Here is a 16,142-nt window from a genome sequence, read left to right as displayed (position 1 = left end):
GTCGGTGTTGTGCCTCCAGACACGCATAGGACCTTAGACTGTCGAGGCTGTGGCATCTAAGACTCTTTACAACCAAACCGCCTCCAGACAAACCACCAGAGGCCAAGGCACTTGCCCCTGGAACTGTGACACCACAACTTCAAAGTGAAAAGAGACCCACAACGGTAGTGCTGACTGCCAGCACGTGACTGACACATAATGATGATCCAGCTGAATCTCCAAACTAACTCCATGACGCTACTTGACACCACCTCCGGCTCGGGTGCCTCGTTGAGCGGGAGCTAGAGCGCGACAACCATCCCTCCCTTGCGGTGGCTTTGCTGTGTTTTTTTGTGTCTCTTTTTCCCCCCATCTAAAGTCGGGGTCAAACCCCGGAACATGCCCCTAATCACCCAGTCGGTGGTTGCTCAGTCTGAGTCTCAGCAGTCTGCGTCTCAAAACTGTTGAACAAAACAACAGGTGAACACATCAATAAGAAGGTGCCCTTCTTCCTGTTGTATAATGTTAATATTCTTATAATCATAAGAATACAAATGTGTGTGTGTTTATTGTTTTTAAATGACAAATGATACTCATGTTAGATGACATACGAGTGGAACTTTATCTTTTGCTTTTCTTTTTCCTGCTTTCCCTCCTTCATTCCTTCTTGCTCGGCTTCCTCCCCTTATTCGATCCTTTCTCTCGGCTCGTGTTTGTGCAATTTCCTTCGACGCATATATTGTCTATATGTATGAGAGAATTCGGGTTGTAGGTATGCAACGCACATACATGGAAATGCACACACACACACACACACACATACACACACACACACACACACACACACACACTGACACACTCGGACAGGTTTAACACGGATTTATTTACACCAGGAAGCAGACGACATTAAAACGCCGAACAGCCGCCGTTTTCCTTATCCATCCGCCTAAAACCACGTTTCTGGCATTTGATCAAACGTCACATGAAAGATGTAGTTCCACCTTTTGGCACCAACAGGCGTGTGTTTTGCCACCAACTTGCAGATTTGTGCTGCTTTATCATCTCTCGTGAGATTGAGAGCACCGGCCTTCACTGACAATGCGGAGAGATATTTGGAGCGGTACGGTTGTTGTAAGGACGGGCGTAGAACAAGTATGCACGTGTGTCTTGTACAAGGCGAAGCTACAAGCTTGATTAGACTGATTTGGTAAAATACTAGATCAGTGTCCAAAATAGACGTTATTCGGTAATCATGTAATTCTGTCAGGATTTGCAAGCATTGTGGAAGAGTTGCGCCCCGCTTTTCGGATTCAAACAGGAAAAACGTACGGTTGACCATTTAAAACCACGATCGCAGCAAATAACTGACTACGATGTGTATGTTATGCAGTGTCCGCTCAATATGATGCCTTTTTCTTTCGAAAATCTATGCCCCTTAAAAAGGGGATCACAAAGATTATGCTTGGCCCTACAGAATTATGCTTGGCGTTTACAGAATGAATGGGATTTCAAAGAAAAAATATCGCTTTTCACCACTTTACCTCGGTTTGAATAGGCTACACCACCATGGTTCTCTCCTTCTGCGAAGTGTGGTACCTTGCAACAACCGTGCTGCTCGAAATCTCCCCAACGCTACCTCGACTGCCCTGGGATCAAGGATTAAGTCTCACTGCTGCCGACCTTTCGAGTGGTGGCTCAAGGAAGGGAAGATGGGTCTGGCCGCTAATTACTGTCTTACAACCTGTTGCGGCTTTGCGGTTAATTGGAGAGCCTCCCGCCGGTGATGTATGGTCACCCTCCGCACCTGTCGGGATGCGTTTTGAAGAGACACTAGCCCGAAGTTTAAAGTAGTTCGTTAATGTCTTCTTTTTATTTATTTTTTTTTTTTTTGGGGGGGGGGGGGTCACTCTGTAAAAATGAGACTTATTGCACGTAATTGCAGCTTACCTTTAGCATAGACCTGCCTTTAGTTAGAGCCTTTGCTAAAATGAGGTCCCCTAAATTTTAACTGAAGGGCTACGTAACATTTTTTTTTAACCTGTGAAAATAAGAGAGACTTTATGACAAAGCTACCCCCCGCGGGTTAGGCGGAAGAATTTACCCGATGCTCCCCAGCATGTCGTAAGAGGCGACTAACGGATTCTGTTTCTCCTTTTACCCTTGTTAAGTGTTTCTTGTATAGAATATAGTCAATGTTTGTAAAGATTTTAGTCAAGCAGTATGTAAGAAATGTTAAGTCCTTTGTACTGGAAACTTGCATTCTCCCAGTATAGTAAGGTCATATATTGTACTACGTTGCAAGCCCCTGGAGCAATTTTTTGATTAGTGCTTCAGTTTGTGAACAAGAAACAATTAACAAGTGGCTCTATCCTATTCCCCCCCCTTTCCCCGTCGCGATATAACCTTGAACGGTTGAAAACGACGTTAAACACCAAATAAAGAAAAGAAAGAATGACAAAGCTCACCAAGGCCTTGTTTTATACAGATAACTTTTAACCCCCCCAAAAAACCACAGTCACCATAGTCTGATAAAGTATGTATGCATGCGAGCGCACATACGTTTTACAAGTCGGTGGTTCGAACTTGTGTTTTTTTCATGGCATGCAGGGCCAAGCATAATCTTCGTGACCTTGACTACGAAGGTCAATATCCTTGGTTATATGGCGGGCCGATCAGCTGACTCGGAAAATGGCAGAACAAAAACTGAACCACAGGTAAGCAAAATCAAAGCTGACCTACCAAGGGCTGCCAGTTTTAATGGTCATTGCTTTTTACGAGAACCTGTGGCGAAGTCATCTCTGTTAACAGGCTATTTAGGTGCTTCTGCTCTCACCTAGCACGAATCACATCACTAAAGGTTTAGCACAATAGTAATATATATTAAGTGTTGTTACAGTAGCTTTGTTGATAAGATTTTCCTGTGTTCAGGTCCCATAACCTCTCCTTAATGACTCGAACCTATAAAAGAGCACCAAGAGGAACACTAAAAAGTACCTTGTTAGCAACTTCGTGAAAACAGCACGAAAAGAGAGGAACATTAAAAGTACTTTGTCAGCACCTGCATGAAAGTATCACGGGGACAGCTATTTGCTGGGGTAATGTATAGATATAAATAATACCAGAACACCAACCAAATCACAGGCAAGCAAAATCAAAGCTGACCCGCCTGTATATGCATGGGAGCTACCATTCTGTTCATCATCGGTCCATGCCGTATCGCCGGCATATCTCTCTGACCGGGTGCATAATTACTGCGCGGAATCTATCAAAATAAGAATACAGAGTTATCTCCCATGTTTTTCGTTAATTTTTCTGAGAATAAACGAACTGAGACGAAAATGATTGCAGATTGGCCGACTTCGACAGTGATCTCCGTTCTGTTCTTCACAGTTATGATAAAGACATCGTTCTGAGGTTAAAACAAGTCGAAATGTTGAGACTGCTGTGGGAAGGAGACCGTGATATTGTTGCATCACTCCCAACTGGTTACGGGAAAAAAGTGTTGTCTGCTTCGTAGCCAAAATTGATTATCACGTGACACTTTTGCCATATTTAGAGTTGTTTGCACAGTAAATACACCCGCGAAAGATAGCTCGCTTGAAACTGTCTTACATATCAATTCCTTTGTAATTTAAACATTACAAAACACCATGAAAAATCATTATCGACGATCGGGAATCTGCTTATATCAATAAAACATTACGAAAAGCTCTAAATATGTAAAAAAAAAAAAAAAAAAAACATCGATTTCCTCTCCAGAGAAGGAAAACAAAGGCAACCTGTCAGGAATAAATGAGACCCGAAGGGAAGTAACTCATTTTACCTGAGTTCAGGATACGGAGCAACACGATGTTTTTGTGTACGGCTTGTTTTACCGGCGACGCTGAATGCGAATATATATTTGGCGCAAATCCTAAAACAGTACTGAGCGCCTCACAAAAACACATACATAAATAAATTATTCTGTACACAATTCCAAATCAGATGACAATACACATCGAAATATACTTATACACTTTACAATAACCGATACTGCTGGAAATGCTGTACTTACTAGAGAAAACAAGAGTGAACTTGAGATGAATTTTAGAATATGGAGCAAGATGTCAGTTTTCTGCTGGCAAAGCCGTACAGAGAGAACAAGTTCATAATTATGGAATTGAACAAATCCTCTCGTAAATCCTCATGACTTCTGACATCCCCCCCACCCCCCCCCCCCCCCTCTGTTTGTTGTACCAGGGATGTTATATTTGTTCCTGTTAGAAGACTATTTCTATTCAATCCTTTGGAGAATGTGTGCAGTTTCCAAGTAGCTTGTAGAACTGTGTGAGACTGAATCAGAGACCTTGCGGTGAGTGGTATCATGAAGCAGAGAAAGAGAGAGAGAGAGAGAGAGAGAGAGAGAGAGAGAGAGAGAGAGAGAGAGAGAGAGAGAGAGAGAGAGAGAGAGAGAGAGAGAAAGAGAGAGAGAGAAGTTTGATAATTAACAAACAAACAAACAAAAAACTAAATCAAAATACAGAGAAAACTACACTCAAAAATCTAATTACGCTCAAACAGGCAGACCCTTCACACCACCCCCACCATCACCCACCCCCAACACAGACACACACCGCCAGACATATTTGCATCCAACAATTTCCCAATTTCCACATCGTTTTCACAGAACTCACACATTTACAGGGAATCTGAAAACCGAAAAAAATCGACAATGTTAAAAAAGTAAGAAAAAAAAAGAGAGACAACCAAGAAATTAAGCTCACACACAAAAAAAGGAAGAAAAAAAAGAAGAAAAATAGCACACAGAGAAAAAATATCAGGGTAATGTAGCGGGCACCGAAAAGCAATAACCCTGTGGGAGAGTGAACGAGTGTAACTCAGCAACGCTTATTTCTTCTCAAGACCCGCTGATGCAATCGTGTGTGTGACGCAGCTCAGACGATGCATTGACTTGAAACGGTGATGCTGCGCACGTAGACAGTGCAGTTCGCTGTGTCCTTCACTTTTTTTTGCTACACCCCCCCCCCCCCCCCGCCTCTGTTGCCCCCCCCCCTTCCTGTCATTTTTCTGTGTGTGGCTGTCTGGTCTCAGTGGTATGCTATACGATTCAACTTCACTGCGTATAACAACAGGCTATATTGTCAAAAAGATCCGTTCACACAGCCTCTTGCATATAAAGCACGCAAAATTGGTGATGGTTCTCACGTAGACAGTGCAGTTCGCTATTTACACCCCCGGTATAGTTACACCCCCGGTATAGGGGTGTGTATAGGTTTCACTCGATGTGTTTGTGTTCGCAAGTAGATCTCAAGAATGAACGGACCGATCGTCACCAAACTTGGTGAACAGGTTCTATACATTCCTGAGACGGTCCTTACAAAAATTGGGACCAGTCAAACACACGGTTAGGGAGTTATTGGTGGATTAAAATTATACAAGGCCTGGTATAGACGGACACCCCCGTTGGTCAAAGGGAAATAACCATTCTCACTGCCACCAACTGAGACGGTTATTTCCCTTTGACGGGGGTGTAGTTCCTATCGGAGGAATTTCTTGTTCCTTCTGTCACTCTCTTTTCGGTCTACTCTTGTGGATGTAGGGTCTCGTTGAAATGTTATACGATTCAACTTCGCTGCATATAACAACAGTCTATAATTATTGTCAAAAAGATCCGTTCACACAGCCTCTTGCATATATATATATCAGGCACGCAAACATGTACGTGATCATGGTTCGCACGTAAACAGTGCACTATGTGATTTTGCCGAATCAGTGCAACTGCCTGTAGAAGAGTCAGTTCATACACTTTCCCACCGGCAATGCATTCAACACTGTGCGCGTTTAGTCAGCAACAGGGCAGATTTGAGTTTTCATTCAGCTGCTCAATGACACGCACGAAATCAGAATGCAACTTAAATGCAATTTAATGAGGATATTTAAATGGCGTATATCCTAAAATAGTTCTAAGCGCCTAATTTGAGATTGAGCGACCGATGCTTCTGCATATAGTGTACAATCTTGTAGCAGTGAATTCAAAATGGGTCCTTCGAACTGTTCCGTACGATAGTTGTGCACAGCTGGTCGCGTCGCGTGCAGCAAAATCGACTGGTGTAAGAAGCCCTTAAGGCCCCAGTACTACCTAGCGGAGGGTGTATTTTTTTGTTATTTTTGTTTAGCTGCCATTTATCAGTCAACATTTTTGAAAATTGGACAAGACATCAATCATAGAGTACAGTTTTCTACTATACTGATGGGTATTTTGAATTTTTGAAGCAATTGCTTCGTTCTAAAAGACTCAAAGGAAGAACATTTGATCGGCGTTTAATTTTTGAGAGCACTATGGAGCCGGCCTGTCTCTCCCTTTCTGTCTGTGTGTCAGTCAGCCTGTCCGTCCGTCTCTCCATATCTGCCTGTGTCCGTCACGTGTTGCTGTCTCTCTATCTGTTTGTCTCGCCCTCCTCTCCCGCCCCCACCCACCCTCTCTCTCTCTCTCTCTCTTTCTCTCGCTCTCCGTTTAAAAAAAGACGCACTTCGTAATCCGGGCCATGGGTGTTCACAAGTTGATAGGTTCAGAATAAAGAGAAAGAAAACTTCAAACGCAGATTTTTTTAATAACACTTCTGTTTCCCCCTTATCAATCACATGGTTATTACACCCCCGGTATAGGGGTGTGTATAGGTTTCACTCGATGTGTTTGTTTGTGTGTTTGTGTGTTTGTTTGTGTGTTTGTGTGTTTGTTTGTGTGTTTGTGTGTTTGTTTGTGTGTTTGTGTTCGCAAGTAGATCTCAAGAATGAACGGACCGATCGTCACCAAACTTGGTGAACAGGTTCTATACATTCCCGAGACGGTTAGGGAGTTATTGGTGGATTAAGATTCTACAAGGACTTATAGAGGCACACCCCCGTTGGTCAAAGGGAAATAACCATTCTCACTGCCACCAACTGAGAAGGTTATTTCCCTTGACGGGGGTGTTTTTCCTATCGGAGGAATTTCTTGTTACATCTTGAAGTAGCCTACTTCAGCAATTGTCTAAAAGAAGATTGAATCTGCATTGTTCGTCTCCAGTTCCTCACATCTCTATCTAGCCCTCCCACTCTCGTCTATATCCCTGTCTGTCTGTGTGTGTCTGTATGTCTGTGTGTCTGTCTCTGTCTCTGTCTCTCTGTCTGTCTCTCGCTGTCTATCTCCGTCTCTCTATGTCTGTCTGTCTGTCTGTCTCTGTCTCTCGGTCTGCCTGTCTGTGTCTGTCTGTCTGTCTCTCTCTCTGTCTCGCTCTCTCAGTCTCTCTCTCTCTCGCTCTCTCTCTCTCTATTTCCATCTCTCTTATCTCTCTGTTATCTTGTACTGTATAGTCTGGTGCATCTGGTATTCTATACAAAAACAATTTTTTAAAAGCTCCTGTTTTTAATTTTATACTGCACCAAAAACGATCGCGACGCTTATGATTTGTTCTTGATGCTCTTAGAGATGAAAGTACGCTTCCTCAGTTATTTGAATAGTTTGAAGCTGCACACACACACACACACACACACACACACACACACACACACACACACACACACACACACACACACACACACGTACACCAACTCTCACACACATAATTATATATACACACACACACACACACACACACACACACACACACACACACACACACGTACCTCAACTCTCACACACACATACAGACACACAGACACACGTACGCACACACAGACACACGCGCGCATGTGACCACACACACGCACGCACGCACAAACACACACGCACACACAGCCACACACACACACACACACGCGCGCGCGCGCGCCCGAGTATCCTTGTATTATCCTTTTGGCACAGTGTTAATCGCCGTTGGCGCAGTTTTCCATTGGCATTGTGTCATAATTGTTATTTTGCATAGTGTTAATTATCTTTTGCATTGTGTCCTATCGGTATTTATCCTACATACGTGAGAGAAACACCCGTGAGATAATAATCGTTCAAATCACACGTGTGTATATCATGTAAATGAGGTCATGTCAAGCAAGTCTGGCAGGGACCTGTTTTTCCACTGCTTATGATGCCAAAGTCACCGAGACATTATAGAAACAAAAATTGCGCTCGCTAATTACCCTCGATGAATCATTAGAACTAACACGTCACACCACACTTTCAGAGTGACGTTTCTTTGCTTTTACGTAATAGATTGCACGAGGCTTTAAAAGAGATCGAGGTTCCAAAACAAGCGTCTTCAATTTAGCGGCTGCCTCGACTGCAGGACATTTTCAGTAAAATACACGTAAGTACAGTAGGGGAAGGGCTCCTAATATGGACCGGCTCCTAATATGGACCACCTCCTGTTCTGACAAACTAACGGCGCTAGAGCGCTAAAAACAATTTCATTCGCTGTATTCACCCTCACTGGATAACTTGCACATGTCAAAACAGTTGCAGAAACACAAACCTCAAAACCGTTAGGCTGTTTCTCTTTTTTTCACCTTTGGCAGCGTTCACTCTAAATTTGCCGCCTAAAACGGACTCGTTTCTGTCCACAGCCAAAGCTTTTACCACACAAAATTTGCTATATATGACAAATAAGACCGTATTTGTTACATTTTAGCAGTTTTGACCCCGAGTTTCTACTGCAAACAAAAAATAATAGCAAAAACTCAAAGTATGTATGAGTCTCCTAATATGGACCACCTTCAACAAATCGAAGAAATTAAAAGCTAAAGGCTATTTTCATTAATTCATTTAGAAGCTTGCTGGAAATAACCTATAACTAGCCCTCGAGATTTCAAAAAAATATAACGAATAGTTTTCTTTTCGTGGAAGTTGATAATTTCCCTTATTTTCACTCTGTTTTTGATAAGCTTCTTTAGTTTCCTTGTGTGCTCCAAATAATGCTCTCATCAACCCGAAACAGATAAATCTAAAGCATCTTTTAATTAGTCTGACTTGCACACTAAGTTGTATCATGTTATTTTGAAGTATAGGGGGCTTTTTACAGTGATTCGTGAAGGCCGCTTTACTGGTCCATATTAGGAGCCTGGGCGCCTAATATGGACCATTTGTGATTTTTTCTGTATTTAATTTTTGCTGAATGTCTATCAAAGGTATTTTACTCTAATTAGGCCCAACGGTTAACCAAAGAGAGAAGGACTACCAAACACAAAATGAAACTTCTTCGCAAGAAAACAAACCAGTTATCAGCATGAAACAAAAAGTGGTCCATATTAGGAGCCCTTCCCCTATGTAGGATAAACAGAATACTACATGGCTTGCTGTTTCGTACCAGATTTACACTCGTTGCTTTTTCAAATAGTGAACAGCTCGCTTTCGCTCGCAGTTCAATATTTAAAAAAACAACTCGTGTAAATCTGGTACGACACAGCAAGCCATGTAGTATTTTCTATAGTGTCCTTTTCGCGTAGTGTGCTAGAAGCATACGAACATTGGTAGGACTGAGAAAGACAAGTGTAGCAAGAAGTAGTTGTGTTCTGAAGGGTTGTAAAACTGGAAAAACATTCCAGAAAGCTATCTGTTGAGAAGGAGATTAGAACGGCGTTGGGAGTAGGGTTTGCAGTAAAGCTTTAGAACGATAGTGTTTTATTGTCTGTGTATGCAAATATCTTGACATTTTGTGTTCTGATGTGTTATTGTTCGAGCTTTGACGATTTTCCAAAGAGGAATGCGACTGTTTGGGACTGACCCCCCCCCCACCCCCTCCATTCCACCACCTACAACTGATGACAAGCATAAAACATAATTAGGTTTAGATTATGATTTATCATTTACAGGTCAAGCAATCGTGTTACTAATCTCATGAATACACACTCCTGGCGATGCACAGAGCTAAAAGAGTTATTTGTTTTGATTTATTTTTGAAAGAAAATATACGGTGCTTCTTTTCTCACTTTGTGTTCTTTCTTTCTGTCATTCATTCTTTTTTGCCATCTCTCTTCCTTACCGTTCTGTTTTCTGTCTTTTTCCTTTGTTTTTATTCTTCCTTCCTTTTCGTGCGGTTCTCTCTCTCTCTTTCTTTCTCTGTCTCTCTGTCTCTGTCTCTGTCTCTGTCTCTCTCTGTCTCTCTCTGTGTCTGTCTCTGTCTCTCTGTCTCTCTGTCTCTGTCTCTGTCTCTCTCTCTCTCTCTCTCTCTCTCTCTCTCTCTCTCTCTCTCTCTCTCTCGGATAGGGTGGGGCATTTGGTGGGAGACGCTGTGTCAAGGAGGGACCAATTATACGGTGATTCAATCTACTTTTGGACGAAATGACATGCCGCCCAAAAATGTGTTATTGCAACATCAAAGAGCGCCCTTCATCGGCCCTCTCACACATGCACTTGCAAAATGATTCGCACTCATCCCTCCCCCCTCCCACCCTCACACCGCCCGTTTCATCTTACACTTTGTCAGATTTCAATGTATAATCATCATCTCCTTTTCAAGAACTTAACTAAATGTTCCGCCCTACGTAACCATTCCCTCTATCCATCAAACTACCAAACTTCAAGCATTTTCTTTCGTTTCCCAAAACGTCACTAAGTTTCCAACATGTCAGGTTATTAGTTCTGCGTCTGTGCACACTGACATAGTTTAACCCTTTTAAGTTGCGTTCGCACACCAGCCCACGAGAGCATTTCTCATAATAACTGGTATTCGTTTCTGCAGGATCTGCCATCCTTGTCATAGCATTATCTCATTCGTGCACATGTTCAGAACACAGAAGCATTTAGTCTCGTTTCACACTTAACCCGATGTGAAACAATAAAATACCTGGTGTGGTAAAGCTACCATTACTTCTTCGGCAACCCATAAGGTTCAACAACAGAGATTTGCCTTTTTAAATAATTTGTTTCTCGATTTTTTCCTTCCACTTGGACTTATACCAAAATCCTACGTCCCGTTTGCTTCCTTTACGCAGGAGACATTTTTCGCACAATTGAATTCGCAGATCGACGCAGGTTGTCACAATCCGATGTGGGGATTTTTACGTGTCCGGCTCTTTCAAGATTTAATCTCGAATTTTGTTAATGTTGTCTAGGGTATGATTATTTGGCGGCTGTTCGTTTTATAGTTAGTGAAATGCGTGGTTCTTTTCACTTTAATTGAACGATAGACAGACTCAAATGGATCAACAGAAAGAATAAATACTGGAAGCAACTGGACGAACACAACTACAATGAGTGAAAAACGGCTTTAATTTTGGTTACTCATCTTCATGCATCGACGCACTCGGCGCTACAGGTCAAGGATCAGGTATTTAGAGTTTGATCTTGCCGAATGTGCGGCTGTAAAGTTCTCGGAGTGTTTATACACGACGTCGGTGATGAAGACAATGTCTTTAACGTCTTGACGATGATATCAATTACGGTGATGATGATGTCCTTGATGTCTTGACGATGTGGCGAACGGTGTTGATGATGCCCTTGATGTCTTGACGATGAAGTGAACGACGATGATGATGCCCTTGATGTCTTGACGATGAGGTGAACGGTGATATCTGTTCTATATCACGGTCCCATCTCTCTCTACAGTTGGCGTCCAATCCACCTCCAGCGTGCATCTACACGAGCATCTAAACCAGCATCTAAACCAGCATCTAAACCAGTCGATCAAAGTGAAAATAACATGCTATCATCAGCTTTATGAGCCTAACATGTATCTAATCATTCTGACCGTTATTTACAACCAAAGGAATTTTGGATCTCGTCCAACTGCTTCGCCTTTGAAACACACAAAAGAGATGAACGTAGGGATGAAAATGTGCCGCTCTACTTCTGAAATGAAGAACGCTATTATTGTGGAGAAAAGCGACTACAGGAATATTTGTCTTTTCTCCATATGCAATTTTCTTCTTAAAATTCATAGAGTGAAGAAGAAGAGAAGAGAATATATTATCTAAGTTAGTATTGAAACGGTGTGGAATTAAGATTCACACTCTAAAATCATATTTGTTCTTTCCCTTTGTAAATGGTTTGGAAATAGGTATAATCCAGTCCTTTCTCCTTGTTCTTTCGCGGTAGAATTTAATTGGCTCCGACACGATGGCGCCGAACTGACTGGATTCAAGTCATGGAGGTCGGAGAGGCCAGTCTGAACCTTTTTCCCCCTCTCCCAATGTAACCTTTCTGTATTGACTTTTTAACCCCTAGGTCACTTCTCCTGTCACTAACACCCTACGCCTTTGTTTGTGCGCGAGGGCATTGTTTTGCTACATCCACCTCTCACCTCCCTCCTCCCCAACCCCCTTTTCCTGTTTGACCTGATTCTTTCTTTACTTCTATGTTGCTGTGCTTTTGTTTGTTTGTTTGTTTGTTTGCTTAACGCCCAGCCGACCGCGAAGGGCCATATCAGGGCGGTGCTGCTTTGACATTTAACGTGCGCCACACACAAGACAGAAGTCGCAGCACAGGCTTCATGTATCACCCAGTCACATTATTCTGACACCGGACCAACCAGTCCTAGCACTAACCCCATAATGCCAGACGCCAGGCGGAGCAGCCACTAGATTGCCAATTTTAAAGTCTTAGGTATGACCCGGCCGGGGTTCGAATCCACGACCTCCCGATCACGGGGCGGACGCCTTACCACTAGGCCAACCGTGCCGGTGTGTGCTTTCGTTAATAATACTTGTTACACACAGACGCACACACACACAAACACACACACATTCTCTCTCTCTCTCTCTCTCTCTCTCTCTCTCTCTCTCTCTCTCTCTCTATTTTTGAGGGATTTTAACTGTAGCTTCTATGGAGGCTGACAGCAGCCTCGAAACTCTTCCCCCTCCCTCACCATTTTGTTCTGTGGTCCCAGAGCGACGTTTTCATTGGTTCCTTAGCTGTGACGTCAGGGACAGTCATGGAAGGTATATAAGCTATTAGTTTTTGAGGTTCGGCGGGAGTCTTGGCAACCAACCTGGCTTAAGTGTCTAAATGGTATAGCCTACCGGACTTCCCACTTAGAGTTACAGCATTGCTTCTGTGCCTGTGGAAAAGGTTGTGGGAGGGTCCCAACCTTAGTACTGAACGGTTGTGGGAGGGTCCCAACCTAGTACAAAGTATTTGTTGTCATCTCTGACTCTAAGTTGTCCTCCGGGGTCTGAGCAACCAACCTGGCTGAAGTGTCTAAATGGTATACCGGACTTCCCACTTAGAGTTACAGCATTGCTTCTGTGCCTGTGGAAAAGGTTGTGGGAGGGTCCCAACCTTAGTACTGAACGGTTGTGGGAGGGTCCCAACCTAGTATTGAAGTATTTGTTGTCATCTCTAAGTTGTCCTCCGGGGTCTGAGCAACCAACCTGGCTTAAGTGTCTAAATGGTATTATACCGGACTCCGCCCTGTGGACTGAACTAACAGGGTTAAAAACAAACGTTCCGCAGTCCCAGGTTACCACACGGCGACTAAAGTGGCGTCGCTTTACTCTTTTACTTTATTTTTATTCAGGCCCCGAACCCCTGCCCAAATTTTCAGCCATTTTAGGACATAGGATATTTTTTTAGTAGCGTAATTTGCTAAGGGTACCTACGGGTCATGCCCAAATTTTCAGCCATTTTAGGACTTAGAATATATTGTTAAGTAGTAGGAGAATTACAGGAATAGAGTGAACCAATGTACAGATATACTTTCTGAAAAGAACCTACGCCTTGTGTTGAGTTGTTTTCATGATTTGTTTTGATTCAATACAATTTTGAACTTCACCTGCCTCTTCTTTGAGTTTATATTCTGTGTGTCTGTTTATCCTGTCGTGTGATTGCCATCCTGACAAATGACCTTCAAACACGTATAACATCTAAGACATAGACACAGACAGTTAGAGTTAATGATTATGTGAAGCTCGTCTCACTTTCGGGGTACAAATTGGTGTCAGAAATGTGAAGCTAAGACCGCTCGGCTTTACATTATTGCTTCCTTTTTTCCTACTTTAGCAGTTTCTTACCTGCATAATTCAGGTTTGTGATAAAAACATAACTCCCGAAACAAATGCTTGAGTGTTCTCCAAAAAGGAACGAGAATCAACTGATCTTGGTGAATGGACTCAAAGTAAAACTCTACGCTACGAATATAGGCCTTCGCACGTGTCTCAAAACAATTCAATAAAACAATTCTTCCATACATATTTTAACGCGAAGTACAAAAGACAAACATCTCAAGTCTTTATTGATAGAAATTATCGTATGAATTCGTAAATCTAATAATCTTTCATACGGTGTAGGTGTACATATCTGTCAAAACCATTTTCAACCTCGTGTTTCTCTCTGCGTCATTCTTTCTTTTTGACGTCACGCTTTTGACGTCATCTCTCTTTACGGCGTTCCGCCTCGCAAGGAAATGACTTAAGGGTGTCACCCATGGTAATAAAATCCAATGTTACTATAATGCGTAACACAGGTGTCATTTAGGAAATACATTCAGAAAAAACACCCCAAAACAAACAAGGAAAAAAACCGAAAAAAACACGAAAACAAGTCGCGTAAGGCGAAAATACAACATTTAGTCAAGTAGCTGTCGAACTCACAGAATGAAACTGAACGCAATGCAACGCAGCAAGACCGTATACTCGTAGCATCGTCAGTCCACCGCGCACGGCAAAGGCAGTGAAATTGACAGGAAGAGCGGGGTAGTCCTTGCGCTGAGAAGAATAGCACGCTTTTCTGTACCTCTCTTTGTTTTAACTTTCTGAGCGTGTTTTTAATCCAAACATATCATATCTATATGTTTTTGGAATCAGGAACCGACAAGGAATAAGATGAAAGTGTTTTTAAATTGATTTCAAAATTTTAATTTTGATAATAATTTTTATATATTTAATTTTCAGAGCTTGTTTTTAATCCGAATATAACATATTTATATGTTTTTGGAATCAGCAAATGATGGAAAATAAGATAAACGTAAATTTGGATCGTTTTAGAAAAAAATATTTTTTTTTTTACAATTTTCAGATTTTTAATGACCAAAGTCATTAATTAATGTTTAAGCCACCAAGCTGAAATGCAATACCGAAGTCCGGGCTTCGTCGAAGACTACTTGACCAAAATTTCAACCAATTTGGTTGAAAAATGAGAGCGTGACAGTGCCGCCTCAACTTTCACAAAAAGCCGGATATGACGTCATCAAAGACATTTATCAAAAAAATGAAAAAAACTTTCGGGGATATCATACCCAGGAACTCTCATGTCAAATTTCATAAAGATCGGTCCAGTAGTTTGGTCTGAATCGCTCTACACGCACGCACACACGCACACACACACACATACACCACGACCCTCGTTTCGATTCCCCCTCGATGTTAAAACATTTAGTCAAAACTTGACTAAATGTAAAAACATTACAACAGCAACAGCAGCAGCAACAGCAAAAACAACAACACAACACAACAACAACAACAACAACAAATCACTAGGACCTCCTTCTATAGAAACTGTTCAAGGTTAAATGCCGAAGTACATGTAGTTCCTAAGGTCTGAGAAGAGGAATGTTCTGCTACGTTAATTGAGGCTGAGAGTCATACGCTTTGCACGTAATAAAACAACCAAAACCCAACGAACTTGATGGAACCAAAACTCTCACTCACTCTGCAAGTACAGCCTAGACATCCATTAGAAAACTGTCAACTTTTTGTGTTGTAACTACTTTAAAACGCTCCAGGGTATTGCACATTCAATGCAGTAATTAGTTTTCAAGCATGTGCCTTTGAAAATCTGTGCAGGTTCCTGCTAAATCCATCCACTTGGTCTAGACTCTCCCAGCAGGTATAACGACTGTCTTTATGCGGTTGAAAGCAGCGAGGAATTTCCAGAACACAATTTAATTTGTTTCCAAAACAACAAAGTGAGGGTTAATTAGGACGGCTTAAATGATTAACGTTCTTGCTTGTCAGCGTTACAAAACAACTCAAAATATGTTTCCGGTTTGAAATGTGTGTGTGTGTGTGTGTGTGTGTGTGTGTGTGTGTGTGTGTGTGTGTGTGTGTGTGTGTGTGTGTGCGTGTGTGTGTGTGTGTGTGTGTGTGTGTGGTGAGGTTCTCCATCCGTTCCTGTTTTCAGTGCAGCTTGTTACGAACTCTGACAATGAGCCTGAACATTGCGAAGACAGCTGGGTTGTTAGGAAACTGTTCCTGTACACAATCTCAGAATCTGCATCGACAAACCTTGAAAGTCTGTAATAACTTCACAGCAAAAC

Source organism: Littorina saxatilis, linkage group LG2, assembly GCF_037325665.1.
Source record: "Littorina saxatilis isolate snail1 linkage group LG2, US_GU_Lsax_2.0, whole genome shotgun sequence".
Lineage (NCBI taxonomy): Eukaryota > Metazoa > Mollusca > Gastropoda > Littorinimorpha > Littorinidae > Littorina > Littorina saxatilis.
The sequence above is the reverse complement of the archived record's forward strand: the minus strand, read 5'-3'. Positions refer to the sequence as shown.